This window comes from Natator depressus, chromosome 2, assembly GCF_965152275.1.
Source record: "Natator depressus isolate rNatDep1 chromosome 2, rNatDep2.hap1, whole genome shotgun sequence".
Classification (NCBI taxonomy): Eukaryota; Metazoa; Chordata; order Testudines; family Cheloniidae; genus Natator; species Natator depressus.
In genome coordinates this window covers 182,001,682-182,025,133 of record NC_134235.1, presented here as the reverse complement: position 1 = coordinate 182,025,133, position 23,452 = coordinate 182,001,682, and the positions used below count along the sequence as shown (strand labels likewise).

The 23,452-nt window shown below is 43.3% G+C and overlaps 1 pseudogene; it reads right to left on the bottom strand.

Moving 5' to 3' along the window:
* Window positions 1-1,077: 1,077 nt before the first annotated feature.
* On the bottom strand, window positions 1,078-21,859 carry LOC141981899 (collagen alpha-6(VI) chain-like; annotated as a pseudogene).
* Between the last annotated feature and the right edge of the window lie 1,593 nt (window positions 21,860-23,452).

Here is a 23,452-nt window from a genome sequence, read left to right as displayed (position 1 = left end):
GGGCAAATTAGAGCTCCTGGTATGAAGGAGGGGACTTGCAGGGAGTTTCTGAAATAGGAGATAGGATGGTGGCACACAAGGATCCTGTGTGGAGGGGAGGGGGAATGGAGGGATACAAGGAGCTCCTGGTGTGAGTTGTGTGCCTGAACTATAGAAGTAACAAGTGCAACTCTCTAGTATGCTTAAGCTTTAACAGTAATGTCGGTACATTAATTATAACATTTCTTATAGCACACTGCTCTAATAAGAGAATGAGAGCAGGGCCATTGGCAAACTCAGTTTAAATACCTGCTGTTTCTTTATGCATTGGCACCATTTTTTAGGCACATTCACACCATAATACTATTACAAGCTATGAGTAATTTATAGTACATTTGTTCTCTCACCCTTGCAATTCGGTCTCTCAAAAGCTTACTTTTGCCTAGGGAATCTAAAAATAATTCAATTTGTCTACGTTAAGGTGAGGACTTCAGGATGATAGTCCAATTATACTTTGCAGCCTCCTCCAGTATCATTCCATCAGCAAGTCTGCAAGGTCTGATGTGATGTTTAAGCAGTATATATTGTACTAAATCTGCAGGTTCTTCTGATGTGTAATCAAGTGACCCAAGAACACCACAACTTTTCTGACATATTACTAGGTTGATCTACTACTAGGTCAGCATTTTCTCTGTTTATTCAATACATAGACGGCCCAGGGAACTGATAATAGGACATCAAGCCCTCAGCCTAGGTCACTGGTTCAAGCAGCGGCAGAAGCTAGAGGTGACCTAAAGTCACTGCCATATGATAGTTGATAGGAGGTCTATGTGAAATAAAGTTGGTGGCCTTCGTTCAATTCCTAGTAGAGAGGTTTCCCATCATAAAACCTATTGAGAGCCCCGGTGTTGATAGTAGTCTCATTAGAGAGCCCTAGGAATGAACAAGCATGGAATTGAACCACCCTTTCACCCCTGGAGGATTTAAATTGTCCCACTGAAGACAGAGCTGAGGGACTTTGGAATAGAAAACTTGCACTGAAGTCTCCAGGCTTAACACATTTGTGGATCTAATTCACTGAAGAACAATGAAACAGCTTTAACATAATAACTTATGCCTGAGGAGATGCACAAATGGTTTCATAAACCTCACTACATATTCAAGTTCAGGCTTGTGAACTCTGCCCAGCTGAACCAAATGATGTTCCAGGGGAATACTACCCAGCTCTTCCAATTCTTTGTCATTATATGCATGTCTTAATGAAATTACAAACAGAGCGTATCCTTGGCACTTGGCTCTTTTGTTACCTGCACACATTAGGGCACCCCACCTTTTCCCAGTCCGTAGGGCTCCAGGCTTAACCCGGTTAATTTAGGCACCCCTACCTCTTCCCATTGTGTAGGGTTCCAGGTGAAAATCACCTACCCTTACCCAATTTGTAGGGCTAAGGGCCACCCGTACCCAGTTCATAGGGCTCAGGGTGTAACTAACCTGGTCAATTTAAGTAGCCACATCCTTTCCCAATATATAGGGCTCTGGGTGTATACTACTTCTGCAGGTGTGCAGGACCTTTTACCAGTGAAAGAGCCTTACACAGTAATATCCTACGTTTATAAGCTCTATTTATTAACAATCACCAAAACAGACTGCACACGCTACACATACAGTGCTCACCACTCCCAATAAGACAGACAGATGAACTTTTCTTGATGGCCAGTCAGGATTAGGTCCATCTTGGGGGCTCCAGTTTCTGCACAGTGTCATTGGCAGAGTGCTGAGGTCTGGCAGCGCTGATCTTTGGGCCTGTGTCCTGGAGTTGGTTCTCAAAGAACTTCCTTTTGGACCCCAGTTTATATACTGAAATTTGAGTCCTTTTTAGCTGTACCTTATCCAATCATTATACTAAAATTTTACTAAGCAATCCTAACATAGAGTAACAAAATTCTTTAACCAATCCTACCCCACCACCTTAATTAATTTACACCTAGCAAAATTAATTATGCAACAGACAGAAACAATTAAAGAACCAGACAGAGACCATACAGATAAACAATAGGGAAGTGGGGACCATAATGACAAAACAATAAAGAGATGAGGATTTCACAACCACTACTATAGATAAGTGATATCTTGACAGACAGGATGCTATCAGACTAAGTTTTCTTTAACCATCTTAAGATCTGTATCTTTATCTGATGATAGTGGGTGCTATTAGGACAGGGTCTCCTTCTTAACAGCCTGATATCACATTGTTTTAATGTAATTTAGATGGAATGTGAGGATGTGACTTCCGGCTTCTCAGCTAATGGTGCTGCTCGGCTGCTCTTTTAATCTGGCTGCAGATGAAGGTCTTAGACTTTAGGCCTTACAATATGGCTGCTGACAAAGGCCTTATCCTTACGTATTCTTTAATGTTTCTTTGTCTCACTGACTTGTTTCTCCAGCAGATATAACAATGATAGCCTTGTGTTGTCTTGGGTGGTGTGCAGTTAAGAAAATATTATCAACTGTCCTCTGTATGGCATGGCCAAGAGCAGCTGCTCCATTCAGCTGTTGAACAGATCATTGGATATATCTTTTCATTAACTGTCTACTGCTGTAGGTGACAAAGTCAAACTCTGCCTTTACACGGCTCCTCCCTGTGTGGGGTTTGAAACCTGGTGGAGCATGGCTCACCAAAGTCACCCTATCACCTGTGGAAGAAATCATAGGCTCAGAGGAAATGTCAAAGTTATCAAGTACTCTACCCAGGAAGTCTTTCACTTTCTCAAATTTGGCACCACTCATTTTCTGTGAGCTATCCAAAATGAAAGCAGCATCCACATATGCCGGTGGTGATCGGGATCTGCGGCGTTCACAAGTCATCTGGTCTACATTTGTCTGCAAATAAACAGAAAATTAGTTTGCACTTCCCTTTTGAAGTAACTGAAAGTGTGACAAGAGAAATGTCATCTGAGCTCTCAGTTCTGGAGAGGATAAAAGAGCGTAACCTTAAAGTATTAACAACAATCTTCTACCTCTGTGAAAGTTAATGTATAATTAAAATCAGAAAGCTAAGGGCCTGATCCTGTGAAATAATCCTCTCCTCACAAAATTAGGCCTTATTACATTAAAATTCCCTCCCATTCACTTGTTCTAGGAGACTGGTGACATTTGTGGCAATATTTACTTTGATGCAAATTTAGAGCCAGAAGCCACTTTGTAATACATATAAATACCCTAAAACACAATACTCTAAAAACAACATTTATCTCAGCACTGAGAAATATGTAAGGAACTGTTCAGAGTTCATTGTAGCAAAATATACATTGGAATTCTACTAGAAATTATCACTGAATTGTTATTTGGGAAAAACGTGTATATTTATTGAATGAGAAATAACTAAAAGGAGAAATTTCTTTGTTCAAAGAATACCACACTGAGTGTTCCAATAAGCACTCTGGGTGCAATTTTCCATGTAGATTCCCACATTTTGATCATGCAGGATGCTGCACACCACACCTCCTGTAGAGCTAACGGTGCTCAGTACCTTCCCGAATTACAAACTAAATTCCAAAAAAATCATCACCAAGAAATCTAAAGTGCCTCTTAATCAGTCTTCTTTCCAGTGGAATAAGAAGTCATTCCACTGACAAGGCATGCACATTGAAAACTGCTGTAACATATACCTCCTAATCTTATTATTATAGAAAACATTATAAAATACCACACGAAGTGTGAAGGCAGGTGTGTTGCCTGAGTCACGTGTGTCAGCTCTGCTGATATTTCATGCACTTTACATTTCTCAAGGACCATTCTAGGACCTGATTTTCAGATTTGTAATCAATAAATTTATTTTAATGTTTATCCTTACCAGTGAGTTTGACTGAAGTGCTGAGTAAATCTGCTCAGCTTACAAAGGCTGGTGTATGTCCACTTTCCATTGATGAAGTGGTGAACCAATAAACTTACATTGCTCAAGAAAGGGTCTTGAGCAGTGCAAGAGGGTATATTCCTAGGGTACAAGGCTGGGACCTGGGGGGATTTGGCTAGTGCCTTTCTTTGTGTGATCGTGAGTGGCTCTGGGAGCATTCATGCAATCCACTGGGTGTGGGACTCCACATGCGGTTGTACTGAGTGGTAACAGCACTTGGAGGGATTTGCTGCTTGCCACCAGTAAAGCATTGTCAGCGACAACCCAGAATAGTGAGTAAAGGGGGCACAGTGGTCCCATGGTCCCATGTTGCACCCTGGGGGGTCCCGTCACAGTAATATAACACAAGTTAGGATTTATTATGTGAAGGGACAGTGACAAAAATGGGGAGAAGTGATAGAGAAATGGGTGAGTCAGAAAAATTCTATGCCCACTTTCTGGGATTGCTTAGGAATTTTTATTCTTAGCCAAAGCTGATTTGTCAGATTATTGGGTCTGACAAATTAAAGAACATGTCATGTATCCCTGAACTACCAATTTCTTACTCCATGCTCCCATCTCTCACCCTTTAAACTACTCTTAAGCTAAAACCTGTAGGTTTAAAAAATAAAACGAAACACCCTGTCACAGGGTAACACTGGCCCTTTACGAGAGAAGAGGCCAGTGTACCTGTGACTGGTCAGTTAACCCCACAATTAGGCTTAAAAGAGGGCACCTCAGCTTTGGCCTTAGAGGGGAGAGAGACCCGGTGAGTCAGAGCTACTCAAGAGCACTGACTGAAAAGGACAGAGAAGGGCAGGTGCGAGCTGCCTGAGGAGGAGAGGAGAGAGACAGGGAGAAACAGCAGCAATGGAGAGCTGTACAGAGAGCCACTGGAAGGAGCAAAAGGTCAGTGGTGGGGCCTGGCCAGAGCTGGGGAACTCTGTGGAGCTAAAGGAGAGCTCATGCAGAAACCCCTATGAAGAAGGGGAAGAACCAGGCTGGTTGGGAGAAGCTGAACCCAAAACAAGAAGGGTTGATGCTGGGTCTTGGATCCTGGGAGTAGGGGTAGAGGTCACAGTCAGAGAGGCCTGTGTGAGTAGAACATTAGGTGAAGCCCCCCTGCAGCAAGCCTGAGAGGAGGGCTGCAGGAAGCAGAGCCCAAAACAAGGGGGTTGTCCTGGAGGGACATTCCCTGAACAGGGGTAGGACTCTCAGGGAGGGAAGCCTGGCTTAATGGAACACGACTGAGAGTTCTGTCCCAGGAGACCTGCCTTGGGGCTATGGGAGAAGAGTTGTGGGTCTTGGAACACCCAGGTAGATGCCCCGGAGAGTGGGGCCCTGGAACAGGGGCTAAAGGAACTGGGACAGAGTGGTTAGTGACTCTCGGCTGTGTGACTGGGGAATGGTGACCTTTGCATGGGATTGACGAGCTGCTGCATTGTAACCTTGTTTAACTTCGGGGATTTGAGAAGAACTGTTTTACTATATAGAAAAAAGAAAGGGAGTACTTGTGGCACCTTAGAGACTAACCAGTTTATTTGAGCATGAGCTTTCGTGAGCTACAGCTCACTTCATCGGATGCATAGCATATCGTGGAAACTGCAGAAGTTTCCACGATATGCTACGCATCCGATGAAGTGAGCTGTAGCTCACGAAAGCTCATGCTCAAATAAACTGGTTAGTCTCTAAGGTGCCACAAGTACTCCTTTTCTTTTTTCTATTTACGAATACAGACTAACACGGCTGTTACTCTGAAACCTGTTTTACTATAAGGGATCTGTGGACTGTGCCTCTTTATATTAATAAAAGGATTTGAATTTGCCACTGAGACAATGTTCCTTTGCACAGGTTGATTCCAAGGGGAAACTGAGGCACATGCAGCATCCTGCTGGATGGCTCCCGGAGTGCAGGTTGTCCTACCCCACATCCATTTGTTAAACTGATTTCTCTTAATAGTGTCTTCAACTATATCTTTGTTTAGCTTCTAGTCTTTCTCCTTAATAGAGATTACTGGGTTTCCAAGGAAATCCATGACAACATGCTTTATTGTAAAGTAATTTTTACCATAACATCAAAGCACAGAATGGCGAAGCTGTAAAATTCCAACTGATTTTTCTCCCTTCCAACAAAAAATGCTGCAAAAACCCAATCTCTTCATAGAACGTACTGCAGCACAACTAAGCACAGAACACACTTTTAGACACCGAGTAATGATTAATGCTGTAAGAGGTCGAATCCTGCTCATCTTGCTCATGTGATCAGCATTTGGGCCAAGACAGTGTTATCTTATAATCGTACTGTGGTAACTGGAAGTGTCATCATAGAACAAGTTAGATAGCTGGACAGGAACTGCACCTAATATTAGGCCCCCAAACCATGTTAGAGCAACATTAAAGTTGCACTGACTGTTAAAATAAGAAAAAAATATAGAAAACCAAAACTTATTTGCCTCTAGCTATGCAAACTTTGCCACATTGCACAGATCTGCTCTTTGATTTTTGTTGTTGCTAAATCCAGAGCTTAAATTGCTCTGCTACCCTAAAAAATGACTAACAAGTGGGTTTCCATATTCAGTGTGCCTCAGTGATTTTCATACCAAGTCTGCACAGTTTGCAAGAAGATACTTTTTCTGTCTGGCCTCCCACCAACTCAGTTTAGTTGTTGACAGTCAACTTGGGTTCTTTCCATTTCGCACAGCATCAGCGTTAATAAAGATTCTGCAGGGCAAATTATTCCCTCAGTTACAACTATGCAACCCCACTGTCATTAGATTATGTAATCAGTGATACCTCTGCAAGCCACCATATAATTAAGAATCCATTTTTTCTTCATAAGCTACCCGACTCTCGCTACCATTCCTTGAGTCAACAACTGTTATTTAGAGTGTTTTCTTGTCACAAATGCTAATAGTTCCACAAAAACATTGCTTTGGTAGTGAACTCTACAGTTCTCAAGCACACTGGGTTTGACTCTCCACTGCCTTGCCCCTTGTGTAGTCGTCATTTAGCTCCCCCAAGCAGAGTGAGTGGAAAACACCACTGTTCTGGTTTGGTACTGTTTTACTGCCATTCCGTGCTCACTTTGCACGGGAGTAAATGACAGACAATGTAAGGTGTAAGGCAGTGGAGAATCAGGCCGGTTTTCTTGAATTTAAGGTTATAAAATATTCCGATTAAGCACCAAGTCCTACAATCCTTACTCACAGGATGCACAGCTCTTATACAAGTAGTTCTACTGACTTGAATGGGATGACTAGCATTAATAAGAACTATTCATGTAAGTGCTGCAGGATTTGGCCCCATATATAATCTCAAATAGCCAATCCAATGAGCCAGATCTGTCCTGGGTGTAACTCCACTGAAGATAATGGAGTTACACCAAAGGATGAATGTGGCACACTGTGTTTTGAAGGCTGTGAAATACAAAGTCTTGTTTCTGAACATCAGAATGAAAATGTTAGTGGATTTCTTACCGCGAAAGCATAACTGATGTGGGGAACTTCATTAAAAGCGAGAACGACTGAAACCATGTCAAATGCAGTGTACTCCAGAACTGCTGTGTTAATAGAAAATTCATCTGCAGACAGTCATTGCTGAAAAACACTGCTACTTTTCTCACATTAGGACCTTGGAGAGTTTGCTTGAAAACATTCCTGGCAATGAATCGCATCACTCTGGCAATATCCCATTCACTTGAGGATCTCTCATAAACCAGATTTTTAAGTTTGTTGAGGAGCTGATTCTTGTTGTAGAACTCGGAGAAGCGAATCAGATAACGAGTATTGGAACAGTGACTCTAGCTCCCACTGGGCAGTTGCTGTCTCTAATTTTGGTGGCATTCACTACTGATATTGCAAGCTCTCTCATTCTTTCAAGTAACTGGGGTGTGACATCCTGGGATATGTCCAAAGCAAACACTAGTTCTGTTGGATATACTGGGCATTCCGGTTCTCCTAGAAGATAAAAACAGTTGTTATACAAATCACACAAGATAAAAAAATGCAAGCTATTTTGCAGTGATTAATAACTATTTAATTTTGCTTTCCCTAGATAGCATGCAATATTATATCGGGCTATCTAGGGACTCACTATACAGAAAATGATACAAGGGGAGGTCGTGCTGAGGCAGAGTTCAGGAACGCAATGAGACTTTTTCAGACACTGCACTGAGGAGTGCATGTGCTGGACACAACTCTAGTTCCTGTACTCCTTCGAACAGGGGGGAAGGGAGCGGCAGGCAGGGGGAAGCCAGAGTCATAGTCTTGCCCCCTACCATGCCATATACAGGCTTGCAAGGTTGGCGGGGTGCAGAGCGGGGATTATGGAGCGCTTCCCTTCCTGTCTGGAAGGTCCAGAAGGGACTGCTTTTCCTGAGGCACAATCACTCCTGGAGCGCTCCCGGTGGTAACGTGGTTCTGTACTGCCCCCAGCTCCATGCTCATCAGGCACAATGGGTCCTACCATGTCTATTGTACTTTATTTAAATGCAACACTAAGCCTTGGAAAAGCATGGGGTGTGGCTATGATTAAATACATTTCAGTGCGTTTAGTGACTCCAAATGGTAGTAGAGGCACATGATGTTCGGAAAGACAGCTGAAAATAAAGCCAGTGAATGGGAAAGGAATTGTAATCTAAGCTCATGGTACAGGCCATAATGGGACCCAGGACCATGATGGGACCCAGACAAAGGTTGTTATAATATAAGAGGAAACTCTGAGAAAAGAGAAACACCAACATGACTTTAACAAACTAAGAGAACTGATAGATAAGGTCCCATGGGAAAAAAAATCTAAGGACTAAAAGAAGTTCACAGAACAGTTGGAAGTTTCTCAAAGAGATAGTACTAAAAGCGCAACAGCAAACAGCCTCATGCGAAGGAAAGATAGGAAGAATAGTAAGAGGACAGCACGACTCCATGAGGAGCTCTTTAATAGCCTGACAGTCAAAAAGGAATCCTACAAAAAATGGAAATATGGAGAAATTACTAAGGATGAATAGAAAAGAATAGCACAAGCATGTAGGGACAAAATTAGAAAGGCTAAGGCCATAGGCACTGACTCCATGGGTGCTCCAGGGCTGGAGCACCCATGGAAAAAAAATTAGTGGGTGACTACCACCTACCAGCAGCCAAGCTTCCCTCCTCCCCTCAGAATCCCATGCCCACCGGCAGCCCTGCCTCTCAACTTCTCGCCACCTTCCAGCGCCTCCTGCACGCTGGGGAACAGCTGTTCACTGGCGTACAGGAGGCACTGAGAGGGAGGGGGAGGAGCGGGGATGGGGCGTGCTTTGGGGGAGGGAGTGGGGAGAGGCAGGGAAGAGGTGGGGCAGGGGTGGAGCAGGGTGAGAAGAGGCAGGGTAGGGTGGGGCCTTGGGGAAAGGGTGGAGTAGGTGGAGCCCGTTTTGCTTCAATATTCACTAAAGAGGTAAACTGTGACCAGATACTTAACACAATTAATATTAACAACAAGGAGAAAGAAACAGAGGCCAAAATAGGAAAAGAACAAGTTAAAGAAGATTTAGATAAGTAAAATGTATTCAAGTCAGCAAGGCCTGATGAAATTCACCCTACAGTACTTAAAGAACTAGGCTGAAGCAATCTTGGAACCATTCGTGATTACCTTTGAGAATTCATGGAGGTTGGGTGAGGTCCTAGAGGACTGGAGAAGGGCAAGCACAGTGCCTATCTTTAAAAAGGGGAACAAAGAGGACCCGGGGAATTGTAGACTAGTCTAGTGGTTATTGGACTTATTTGATCCGAACTTATTGGATTGCCCCTCCTCCTTTGTGTCTGTAGTAGTTTACGCCCCCCCCCACTCCTGCCAAACAAGTACATATACCAATTAGAAAACTCAACATGCAGCTCTCACTAAATATCAAAAACCGTAAAGCATTGATTCAAACAGCCAATGATCGACTGTAATAAGAGCAAAGGTGATTGTGATCGATGATTACAATTAAATGTGCACACCATGTCCGAGCAAACGGATTAACATACAGATGGCAACAACTTTTGTATACTGCCATGCAAACTTAACATAAATCCATTAAAATGCACAGATGGGGGGAAGCAATACACGTGATATATCTTGATTTTGGTAAGGCTTAGTCCCACATGACATTCTCATAAGCAAGCTAGGGAAATATGGTCTAAATGAAATTACTATAAGGAGGGTATATAACTAGTTGAAAGATTATAGTCAAAGAACAGTTATCAATGGTTTGCTGTGAAACTGGGGAGATATATCTAGTTGGGTCAGGCAGGGGTCTGTCCTAGGTCCGGTACTATTCAACATTTTCATTAATAACTTGAAAATGGAGTGAAGAGTATGCTTATAAAATTTGCAGATGACACCAGCTGGGTGGCGATGCTAGCACTTTGGGGGACAGGATTAGAATTCAAAATGGCCTTGATAAATTGGAGAATTGGTCTGAAATCAACAAGATGAAATACAATAAAGACAAGTGCAAAATACTACCCTTAGGAAGGAAAAATCAAATGCACAGCTACAAAATGGGGAATAACTGGCTAGGTGGTGGTACTGCTGAAAAGGATTTGGGGGTTATAGTGGATTACAAATTGAATATGAATCAACAATGTGATGCAGTTGCAAAAGAGGTTAATATCATGTTTTTTTGGGAGTGGAATGTAAAGCAGCAAGGAGACGTGGAAGCAGGTGAAGATAAGAACAAATAAGGAGGGTTGGAAAAGGAGAGTGTGACAGAATGTACCCTTGTGTCCACACACAATACTGTATTGTAATAATCTTTGTACAAAGTATGCCGTGTGAGGTATCATTTGAAAACTCATAATTTGCTGGTCATTATTGTCCTGATAAAATGTGTGTGGCAACATTGTATGTCATTGTATGTTATAAGATTCCTCTGTATGGTGTTAACACATGTTCCAAACTGAGATTGGCATACAGGTCTGTCTCAAACAAAGGAATCTGTGCTCTGCTTAATTTGCGTTTAAGCAGTAATCAGAGTCATCACGCAGGAAGGGAAACAAAGGGCGCTCAAAAAGGTGACTAAGGTGCAGCAGGGAACATCCTTCCCTATAGACCCTGCCTCCTGAATATCAGCTGGAAATGTTTTCCAAGAGGGGGGCTAACACTATAAAAAGGAGGGACAAACACCCCAAGACCTCCCCCATCCCTGTTCATCACATTCATGGCAACAGAAACAACAACAGAAGCATTTGTGGGAGTGGAGAAGGGGTCCTGACCTAAGAAGTTTCATCAGTAAGACTGCTGAAAGCATGTGATGAGAAACTTTGCTTGAATCTGATATAGTTTGCAAAGTTAGGCACCAGTAGCATTTGAACTTTATGTTCTTATAACCATTTCTGACTTTTATGCCTCATTACTTGTACTCACTTAAAATCTCTCTCTTTGTAGTTAATAAACTTGTTTTATTGTTTTATTTAATCCAGTGTTTTAAATTGAAGTGCCTGGGAAACGCCATTTAGGCATAATATTTGTATTAAAGCAATAACAGACTATATATAAATTTGGATTGTGCAGGAGACGGCTGTGCAGTACAAGACATACATTTCTGGGGGGGGGGGAATATAAGACTGGGAGTATATTGGGGTCACCCTGAAGTATAAAACCAAGGCTGGTAAGAGCCAAGATGTGGCTGGCTGGCTGCAGCACACACACACAGCTGGGAGTGGCTGGCATGCTGGTGGCTGTTTGTGAAGAGTCCAGGCTGGAGGCTACAACAGTAAAATATTGCAAATGGCACTCCAGGTTAGAGGGCAGGGGTGACACAGCTACTCAATCTGGATTGTAACCCGGGTATGTCACAGAGTCAGAGAACAAAATTCATCAGCAGTTTGAGGAAGTGAGGCACTGTTGGAATGTGTGGGGTCAGGGAGTGTAGCCCTGTCTGTGTCCCTGTCTGAGAGATTAGAAAAAGAAAAAAAGCAGAGAGAACAGCACAGGATAACAATATGACAAAAGAAACAAGAGAAAGAAAAGATACAAAAGAAGACTATATACTGCTTTGGAACTGGTAATAGTAACATTCCCGGAGATTAGCTATATGGGGCTTTAACAATATCAAAGATGAATGATGCAAAGGATTGAGGATGCTAACACACCAAGAAGCAAGTCGGAAACATGCAAGAAAAGGCCAAGAAAATATAAGCTGAAAACATTCATACAATGGGAATCAGTGATACACTGGACCATAAACTTAAAAGATTTGTGGAAATTAAACTAAAAGAAGAATATATCCTTCTTTTTGATTCAGTGCATGATCCTACCAACTCCAATGCATCTGAAACTGCAAATATATGCAGACTGTGAGGACAACAAAGTCTTAAGTGTGAATAGTTGTCAAGGCTAACATTCGACGTGAAGAAATTCTTGATTAAAGGAAGAATATTGGTTTCTCACTCCTGCTGTGGACACAGAGATTTCAGGGCCTTGGGAATATCACAACACAGTTAAAGAGAAGCACTGATGGTGCCTTTCTGATCACACGTCCAATCCCCTTTATCCCACAGTGGAGGACTCAATGTAGGGCCTTGAAAATTGTGACTATAAAAGCAGCACTCTGAGAAGGTCAATGGGAACTTCTGGGAGTGAGAGGAAAAGAAAACAGTGGGGCAGGTTTTCCCAAGGGACCTGATGATCATCTCCAAGTATATTTGTTTGCAAAGTTGCCTCAGATGCAAGATACTTCATCAGATATTGAGGAGGACGAATGGAGTTTTAAGGCCAAATCATCCTGCAGTTCTCACAAACATGAATAAAAGTTTTACCTCTGTTGTTCTAAAGTCAGTTGGATGGCTCCCATGACAAAAGTCACTCATGTGAGGGCTGCAGGGTAAGTGACATAATTCGCAGTTTTAATTATTAAAAGGCAAGTAATCCAGAGAGATGCGCTCTAAGTATCTTTACAGTAATGGCCTAAATTTCAGAGATGCTGATCATCCGCATCTCCTACTGCCTTGAATGGAAATGCAGAATGTTCAGCACCTCTCATTGGTTTCAGTGGAAGTTGTTAGGTGCACAGGGAGTTCAGCTTCTGTTCCTTAATTTGCATTGTATGTTCTTATTGTAGATTTCTATGGCCTTGGTTTCTAACAGAGTTTAGGGAAATAGATGTAATTCAGCAAATTATCCAAACTCCTGAGTTTTGGCAAATTTCATGGTTCAAGACACTGGACTGAAACATTCTAATATTGTCCCAAATATTCTCTGCTTAGACAAGTTCAGCTGAAGATCAAGACTAGTCACATGAGTAAGGGTCCATAATCTGTATTTAAGATTGATTTACAGAAAATAATGTAATTTACTCACTTATCTTCCCTTAAGGACACTCAGGGAATCTTCATTATTCATACAAACACTAGCCATTTCCAAGTACCCCATGCACCTAATTTCCATGAAGGTTATTATATACACAACAAAGGGAACACAGATCCCAATAACAGCTATTGCCATTTAAAATAGTCTTATATTTCAAAAGAGGGTTTTTTGTTTGTTTTGTAATTTGTGGACTTGCAAAGGAAATCAAAGAAGCATGTTAGAGATGATCATGCAGAGTTACCAACTGATTACTAGAATCAACAGACATTTGCCCATTCGCTTTGTACACTCTACAAACACAGCTAAAGCAGCACCATAAAAAGGATCTTCCGTGAGCAAAATATACTCTTTCTGAAGTGAAGGCTGTTTAGTTGTCAAGCAGTTACTCTCTTTTTTGCATGTACATGGCAGATAAGTCTGGATATTGAAAAGTAAGTGATAGGTAGAGCTTGATTTTCTTCCCCTAAAATATCACTTTAACTGCTGACCCTGTGGTGATGCAATTTTATAAAGCAAGATATAGAACTTACATTCATGGTTGTGCACATAGATAATGAGTTCACATGGCTGCAGAGCAGAAACAAAAAAAGGAGAAAGAAAGGAATTCTTAGTTGATGAAGTGTTTTATTTCTAAATGTATATAGAATATGCCAGAGATAGATATGGAAAAAGGGTGCTTTCCTTTTGTTCCTTTAGCACCCTAGAAGAACAGGATTGCAGATTACTAGATAATTTCAAGCTTTCAACTATGTGGATAATTATGATAATTAAAATGCAAGAAGAAAAGGAGGACTTGTGGCACCTTAGAGACTAACAAATTTATTTGAGCATAAGCTTTCGTGAGCTACAACTCACTTCATCGGATGCATTCAGTGGAAAATACAGTGGGGAGATTTATATACACAGAGAACATGAAACAATGGGTGTTACCATACACACTGTAACAAGAGTGATCAGGTAAGGTGAGCTATTACCAGCAGGAGAGCTCTGGTCAGGGGCCAATGGGGGTAGAGGGGGAGCTGGGCCCTCTAGACATCCCCCCGACCATTGAACCACTGAAATAGAGTACACATTTTCAAAAAAGAAAAGCGGAGTGAGCCTAGCAATTATCATCCTGTAAGGCTAACAACAAAACACCAACCACCTCAATGGAACTATCAAGCAATCAATGGAAATTAGGTGCATGTGTGCTTGTAAAAATCCCATCAGGAGCCTATCTGTATCTTTAGGCACCTAAATACCTTTAAATTTGATCCTTTGGGACTTAGGAGTCTAAGGCCCACTGACTGTCAAGGAGACACAAGAGAGACTACAGACCTATATCAGGATAACTACGCCACTCGCTGTGAAAAATCCACATCGCTGAACGATGTAATTAGGTCGACCTAACCCCTCGTGCTTCTCCCATTGACATACCTACCACCTCTTAGGGAGGGGGATTAAGTACACCAATGGGAGAAGCATCGTCACTTAAGAACTACAGCGGCACACCGGCGTCAATGCAGCATTTCAAGTGTAGACCTGCCCTAAGTTACTTTTGTAAATGGGACTTTGACATCTGAAACTCTGTGAGCCTTTTAGCGAAATGGTGGTAGCGGCACAGCCGTGTCACTAAAAGCTGCATAGTGTAGCCATAGCCTAAATCCTAAAAGTGACAGTTGTAGTGATTTATCAAGTCGAAGTGTCTTTCACAGTGGATCCAGGGGGTAACCCCTGGGGATCTTTGACTTCAGTTTAGTGTCTCTGGCCTTGTGAGAGTTCAAACAGCAAAGAGATGGAAAACTTTCCTGTGTCTTTGTTTTAGTCCTTCATTCAGTCTCTCAGGCTACGTCTACACTACACAGCTTTTAGCGACACGGCTGTTTGTCGGCTCTCCTGCCGACAAAAAACTTCTACCCCCAACGAGTGGCGTTCGCATTGTTGGCAAGAGACCGCTCCTGCCGACAATGCACTGTTCACACTGGTACTTGCCGCAGCAAAACTTTTGTCTTGGGCGGGGTTTAACACCTCTGAAAGACAAAAGTTTTATCATTCAATTGCCAGTGTAGACGTAGCCTAAGTCCAAAGGACGAGCTTCCTTGCATGTAGCATTTCCAAGGTGTGATAGGCCGTTAACCAATCCTTTGTATTGCGCTGGTCTTTGGCGGCCCACCTGATTTTGACAGTTCTTCTGGACAGGCAAGGGGAATCACTCTTCCCATCTGAGTTCACAGGTTTAAAACAAACATTTTCAAAAAGCTATATAGCAAAACTTACATATTTCCTTCTAGCATGGCATACAGACAGTACAAGTGAGATTACTGCATGCACCAACTGACAAGCATTGGATAGAGTCTAAATACTACATACATTCTTATAAGACTGATACCTATTTTGAGCAACTCAACACACACAAGTGAACTGGTCTGGTCTCCAACTAGGAGTTTGTCCATTTTTAGATAGTGCCTGCAGCCTTGGCAAGAGCTGGCACCTGGCCTGCCAGCATCACAGAGGCGCCACCAGAAGCCATATCATCAAGCAGTGAAAGAGAAACACACACCAGACCAGCAAGCTGTTCTCAGGCAGGCAAGAGGAGGATGGGTGTAGTTAGGAGGATACAGAAGCGGGTGCATCTGTGTGTGGGAAGGGTGGTGGCAGAGAATAACTAGGGTGGGACTGGCTAGGCATCCGTATGTCTTCACATACGTCTCCACTATAAGTTAAGGCTTGTTCAGGGCCAGTGCATGCATAAATTATTTGGCATTATCTAAATATACCTCCCTGCTGTGAAACCCGGTCTCAGGGAGAAAACCCATATCTGTTCTGGGTGCACTGAAGCCATGGTTTGTTTAGATGAGCAAATCAAACAAGAGTGTGAAGGGTGTGACTGAGGTGTGAAAAATCCTTTAGGGTTACATTTCTGAGTGCTACACTCGCTGTCTCAGCAGGGTGTTAGATTAGCACCCGACTGAGGACATCTAAAATAGACCTTTGGCTAAAAGGTCTGCTTTTGACTTATCAGCAGTAATGCCTGTAACTCAGGGCACCTCTACATAGAGGGATAATGTGCTCTCCAGAGCTGTGATTTCTAAAGCACACTAACATTTTGCTCATTAATTGATCTGTAGTCCCCTTGTGCATTTTAACATAGTACCACAGCACTTCATTAAAGAGCACTAAGGAACTTTTAGTGCACACCAGCATGGTCTACATGGACTAATTAATGCCTATCACGTTAGTGAGATGTAGAAATCATGCCCCCGTATTGCACATTTCTGTACCATAGAGACAACCCCTGCAGGCTCTTAGCATGGTCTAAAAGTGGTTAGCATGAGTGTTTGTAACATCATGTTGAAATGAGCGAGCAATGTGACTGGAAAGATGAGAAATATAAACTGGGCTTGCTCTTTTCACCAGGCGTGTGGTTCATGGCCACTACTGATTGCAAAACTATTTATATATATATGTATGTGTGTATATTTACATTTATACACATACACACTACAGCAGTGGTCACCAACCGGTCAATAGCCATCTCCGGTGCGGCTGCCGCTAAGACAGGCTCCCTGACTGCCCGGGCCCCACGCCGCTCCCAGAAGTGGCCAGCATGGCCCCGTGGACGGGGGGCAGGGGTCTCCCTCCGCACGCTGCTCCTGCCTGCACGCACTGCCCCCGCAAGTCCCATTGGCCAGGAACGGGGAGCTGTGGCCAATCGGAGCTGCAGAGCCACGTGCAGAGCTATGTGCCACCTGCCCCCCCGCCTCCCTCAGGGGCCGCAGGGGCGCATTGGCCCCTTCCAGGAGTGGCGTGGGGACGGGCAGGCAGGGAGCCTGCCTTAGTGGCAGCCATGCTGCACAGCCAACTGGGAGCTGCCGGAGGTAAATTCTGCCTGGTGGGAGGCTGCACCCCAACCCCCAGCCCTGAGCCCCCTCCAGAAGCCAGCACCCCAAACTCTCTCCTGCACCCCAACACTCTGCACCCAGACTCCCTTCCAGAGCCCACATTCCCTACCTCCTGCACCCCAACCCCCTGCCCCAGGCTCAGCCCAGAGCTTCCTCCCACACTGCAAACCCCTCGGCCCCAGCCCAGAGCCCACAACCCCTCCCCAACCCCAGCCCCAACCCCCTACCCCAGCCTGGTGAAAATGAGTGAGGGTGGGGGAGAGTGAGTGGGGCGGGGCTTTGGGGAAGAGGCAGGGCCTCAGGGAAGGGGCGGGGTAGATCCTGGGTTGCTCTTAAATTCAAAAAAGTGATCTTGGGCATAAAAAGGTTGGAGACCACTGCACTACAGGACAGAATGCTTGATAATCACTGATGTGAGAAAGAGCGTGTTCCCAGCAGGGCCGGATGAACTCTCCTGTGGGCCTGGGGCTATTAGACTTTGTGGGGCCCCTGTATACTAGTCGTTTTCCTGGGCCGGGAGTTTGGTGCAGGAGAGGGCTGGGGCAGGGAATTGGGATGCAGGAGGGGGCGTGGGGTCTGGGAGGGAGTTTGGGTTCAGGAGGAGATTCTGACCTGGGGCATGGGATTGGGGTGCAGAAGGGGGTGCGAGGTGCAGGCTCTGGTTGGGAGGTGCTTACCAGAGGCGGCTCCCAGACAGCAGCGCAGCAGGCCTCAGGCAAGCTGCCTGCCAGAGCTCCACGCTGCTCCTGGAAGCGGCCGGCTGCTAGCCCGTCTCTGCAGCCTCTGGCGGTGAGGGGGACAGCATATCTCCGTGCGCTGCCCACTCCCGCAAGCGCAGCCCCCGTAGCTCCCATGGGCTGGGAACCAGCCTATGGGAGATGCGGGGACGGTGCTGGGGGCAGGGGCAGTACGTGGAGTGGCCTCCTCCTGCCCCCCGCAAGGGGCCGCAGAGACATGCTAGCAGCCGGCCGCTTCCGGGAGTGGAGTGGGGCCACGGCATGCAGGCAGCCTGCCTGAGCGCCCCACTGCACTGCGGGACTTTTAGCGGCTTCAGGATAGGTTGTAGATCCTTGATGAGCTTTCATCCAGACCACACCACACGATCCATTGTCTACAGCCAACCACCACACGATCCATTGTCTACAGTCTACGATACAATCACATTTGCTCCAACCCCTCAGACAGAGACAAACACCTATAAGATCTCTATCAAGCGTTCTTACAACTACAATACCCACCTGCTGAAGTGAAGAAACAGATGGACAGAGCCAGAAGAGTACCCAGAAGTTACCTACTACAAGACAGGCCCAACAAAGAAAATAACAGAACGCCACTAGCCATCACCTTCAGCCCCCAACACAAACCTCTCCAACGCATCATCAAGGATCTACAACCTATCCTGAAGGACAACCCATCACTCTCACAGATCTTGGGAGACAGGCCAATCCTTGTTTACAGACAGCCCCCCCAACCTGAAGCAAATATTCACCAGCAACCACACACCACACAACAGAACCATTAACCCAGGAACCTATCCTTGCAACAAAGCCCGTTGCCAACTGTGCCCACATATCTATTCAGGGGGACACCATCATAGGGCCTAATCACATCAGCCACACTATCAGAGGCTCGTTCACCTGCACATCTACCAATGTGATATATGCCATCATGTGCCAGCAATGCCCCTCTGCCATGTACATTGGTCAAACTGGACAGTCACTACATAAAAGAATAAATGGACACAGATGTCAAGAATTATAACATTCATACACCAGTGGAGAACACTTCAATCTCTCTGGACACTCGATTTCAGACCTAAAGGTCGCAATATTAGAACAAAAAGACTTCAAAAAGAGACTCCAAGGAGAGACTGCTGAATTGGAATTAATTTGCAAACTGGATACAATTAACTTAGGCTTGAATAAAGACTGGGAGTGGATGTGTCATTACACAAAGTAAAACTATTTCCCCATGTTTATTCCTTTTCTCCCCCCCCAACCCCCCACTGTTCCTCAGACATTCTTGTCAACTGCTGGAAATGGCCCACCTTGATTATCACTACAAAAGGTTTCCCCTCCCCACCCCGCTCTCCTGCTTGTAATAGCTCACCTTACCTGATCACTCTTGTTACAGTGTGTATGGTAACACCCATTGTTTCATGTTCTCTGTGTATATAAATCTCCCCACTGTATTTTCCACTGAATGCATCCAATGAAGTGAGCTGTAGCTCACGAAAGCTTATGCTCAAATACATTTGTTAGTCTCTAAGGTGCCACAAGTACTCTTTTTCTTTTTGTGGATAAAGACTAACACGGCTGCTACTCTGAAACCTGTTAAAATGCAAGAATGGCTTGTAAGACAAGACAATCATAGCAGAACTTCATTGTACTATGTATTTTATCTCTTTTCATTTAATATGTATTGTTCTATTGTGGCAATTTAAGTTCCAGAATGGTGGGAGCAAGATAACTGTTACTGATTCTGTTTGGGTGTTTTATTTAAATGGGGTCTGGGAAGAGAGAGAAGAATAAATAATTAACATAAATGGGAATCAAAGTGCTCAGCACCTTTGAAAAGCAGGTGTAATGTTGCTGCCCCTAAGCATCAGTCCAATGTATCTTTGTACGACACTACTGGGACATAAACTGCAAACAAGATTACAAACAAGAATTAGATTTGAGTGGAGTCCAAGTTTAATTTCTGAGACGAGTGACATCTCAGCTCACTTTTATTGTGATATTTTAATTCCAGCCTATGATTACAAAACTATCTGAAAACAGCTGTAAGCTGCAAACTTCAAACATAAATAATTAACATATAGAAATAATTCCAAAACCAGATATACGTTCCTAATTTTTTTAAAAATATTGCAACACAGATTGCCAAACATGTACTGTTCTTTAATTGTCAATTTTCAGGAAAGGCCCAAGGGAAAAAGGTGCACCTATATTTTAAGTACAATTAGGTATTTAAACAAATGTGTAAATTGGCATGAAAAATTAGATTTGGGCATCTAAATAGTCATTTGAACAGGCAAATACCTGATTGTGCTCGCAGCTGTAGTAATGTGGAAATGTAGACACACAATTACATGCTTGGACTTTGGCTCTCTATTTTTCTGAAAATCTGACCCTTAGAATTTTAGTTCAAAGTATTTGTAAGATACTTTGATATGCATACTAACACAAAAACTTATTTTCATATTGCTGGCAAAAATACAGAAGTAGCATTTTCAAAGTGACATAATCAAGCAGCTTATACACCCCCAGGCCTCCAAAATGTATTGATGATTTAGACAATTGAACATACACTGTAGCCTGAGACAGGAAAAAAATCACCTTCAAATTTAAAGTGAGTAGCTTTTCATGCAAATAAAATTACATACCACTTTTTGTGGTCAATTCCTACCTTGTGTCCTTGATGTCACTGGGTACCCTTCTGACCAAGATAACCTGCATCACCCTGGAAACATTGGCATACATTACAGACAGACAATCTACAAATGGTATATAGAGCAGTTTTGATACTATTGCGTACTTCTCTACTTTAGGGCCCAATTCTCCATCTCATTAATGCCAGTTTTACACTAGTTTAATTCCAGTCAATTCAGTGGATATACTCCTGATTTATAGTTGGGTGAGAAGAGAATCAGGCCCCATATATTTTCACACATAACCATTTTTAAAAGAAGAAAAATAGACAGGATGGCATCATACTACTGCTTTTCTTTGTGCGGTTCAGCTGAATGCTAGCAATGCTCACTGAACAGTGACTCAGGAGTTAGGGATTCTACTCCCACCTCTACTATGGACTCTGGGTTACCCTGGGAAAGTCACTTAACTTCTCTGTGACTCAGTATCCTCGTGGTAAAATGGAAACAACAACACTTGCCTGCCTGCCTACCACAAAGACACCATGAGGCTACATTCATTCAGATTTGAAAAGTGCTTTGATATCCTTGGATAGGAGGTGCTACAGAAGTGTCCCACCCCTTCTATCCCTAGCTATGCACCCCTAACCAATTTCAGCTATCCCTGACACAACCTCTGCACAAGGGGGGGGGGGAGAGGGGGGCAGTGCAGTGGAAGTAAAGCCAGCTATGCTGGTTCAAGGTTCTCCTCCCATGCTGGCACACCATTTGAACATCGTTTTAAGGTCATATTGCACAGCTCCAGCAGTGCACAGTGACCTTAGGATGACCAATGACCTGGCCCTTGGCAAGAATTGACCGTACTTCAAAAAAGCTTCTTCTGGCTCAGAAGTCAGAGTGTTACCAATTAAACTGTCCTAACACAGTGCATAACACAATTTATAACCCCAATGGCATGCCCAGCCTTTCCTGCCTAGCCTAGTTTATTAATGTCTGGTGGCAAAATTTTTATAAGGCTCTATGTTCTTTGGGAGCATATATTTAATTGACTTTCAAGGGACTGAGGTTCCTAAATCACTCTGGTGCTTTTGAATATTTTATCATGTGTTAGAAATTAATGGATAATGGGTACCATGTCATGTGTAATATAGTAGAACATATCTAATCAATAACATTTTACATGTACAAAAAAGAGTCAAGGACCCAATCCGGCTCCCATTGAAGTTAAAGGCAAAACTCTCCTTGATTTCAGAAGGAGCAAGATCAGGCTGAAGTGAGAAAAAAAATAGGTCATAGTGTAATAATTACAAAAACAAGAGCTGAAAATATGCCTGGCTAACTTATAATACAAAACTGCTACTAATCCTAAGCCTATGTCTACACAGCACACCTTACAATGGCACACCTGTGCCATGGCAGCTGCGCTGTTGTAAAGTGCGCTGTGTGGCTGCTCTTTATTGCTGGGAGAGAGCTCTCCTGGCAACAAAATAAAAACACCCCCGCCCATAAAGGGCGGTAGCTTTGTTGACAGGAACGCAGCTCCCGATGACGAAGCGCTGCCCACACCGGCATTTTTCATCACTAAAACTTTTGTCGTTCCTGGAAGTGTTTATTCACACTCCTGAGCGATAAAAGTGTGAGTGCCAGTGTAGACATAGCCTAAGACTTTGCCCTGCCTTTGTCAGAGGAGCTGAAAACACAGTTCAACCGGAAACAATTACCACAAAAGCAGTGTTTTGTTTACCTTGGCCTATTAAATGAAGAAGACTTGGCCATCTATCAGACTCTTTCAAACTAGTAACTATGAGGTAACTTATTTATCATTTCAACTTAAAATATAAAATCACTTATAAGAGATAAGAGAAAAATTAAACTTACTATTCATAAGGAGCAAAATACAACATCTCAGCCAGTAAAAACAGCAACAAAAATACCCTCGCCCACTCCACCGACTTCCCCATAACCTCAGCCCTCCACAGGATTTCTATCAAATAGACTTTGTGTTTCCCTGATCTGGAGCCAGCTCTGTGCCACATGAGTCTTTCAGTGTAAACTATTCAGGCTGCCATTGGTACCAAGAGAGATAAGGTGGTTGAGGTAATATCTTTCATTGGACCAATGAAAGATAGTCTGCTGGTGAGAGAGAGAGACAAGCTTTCAAGCCACACAGAACTCTTCTTCAGGTCTGGGAAAGATACTCCCTGTGTCACAGCAAAATTCACGGTGGAACAGCTTGTTTAGCATAAGTAGTTAGCACATATTGTAACGGACCATTCAAGGTAGTAGCCCATTACATTGGTCCCAAGAGATAGACATGGCATCCAGCTATAGGCCACTGGAGGCTGCTTCTTGTACTAGGTTGATCTTCCATAGCTGGCTACACCAGTTTTAGACATACTAGTGGTGTACAAAGCAACTGCAACAGAGTGCAGGATCTGGACTATTGTGCTTACAATAGATGTAATACACATATATTCAGCATGTTAAAAGATATCCATTCAAAACAGATTTCTATCACCTGAGGATGTAAAAGGACGTTATTTCTGCAATATATTAACAAGCCAAGCTCAAGAAAAATCAATATTCATAAAAGACTATAAAAGGGTGCTTGCCATTTTCCCTCTGTTCTCTTTGGATCCAGATTCCCCTGGAACACCTGTTTCTCCGATTTCACCCGAATTAATTGGATACAGCAAAAGCAAAATGTGAAAATGGGCTGTTATAGTAAAACAAAAATGTGAATAACTCAAGAAATGACTATTGCTGTTTATTCTTCCATTCATACATCTCGCTTTTAAGGACAGAAAACCTGGTATGAAATAGGTATATACAAAAAATACATATACATACAAGTATCACTATATGTTGTGTGTGGTTATTCTCTCTCTCTCAAACCCAAACACGCACACACACAGAATGATTCTTTCAGAACATACACATTTTGCTGAGTCAATGGGAAACATTTAAGTTCTTGTTCCTTCCTTCCTCTTTAGTCTGCCAACACTCT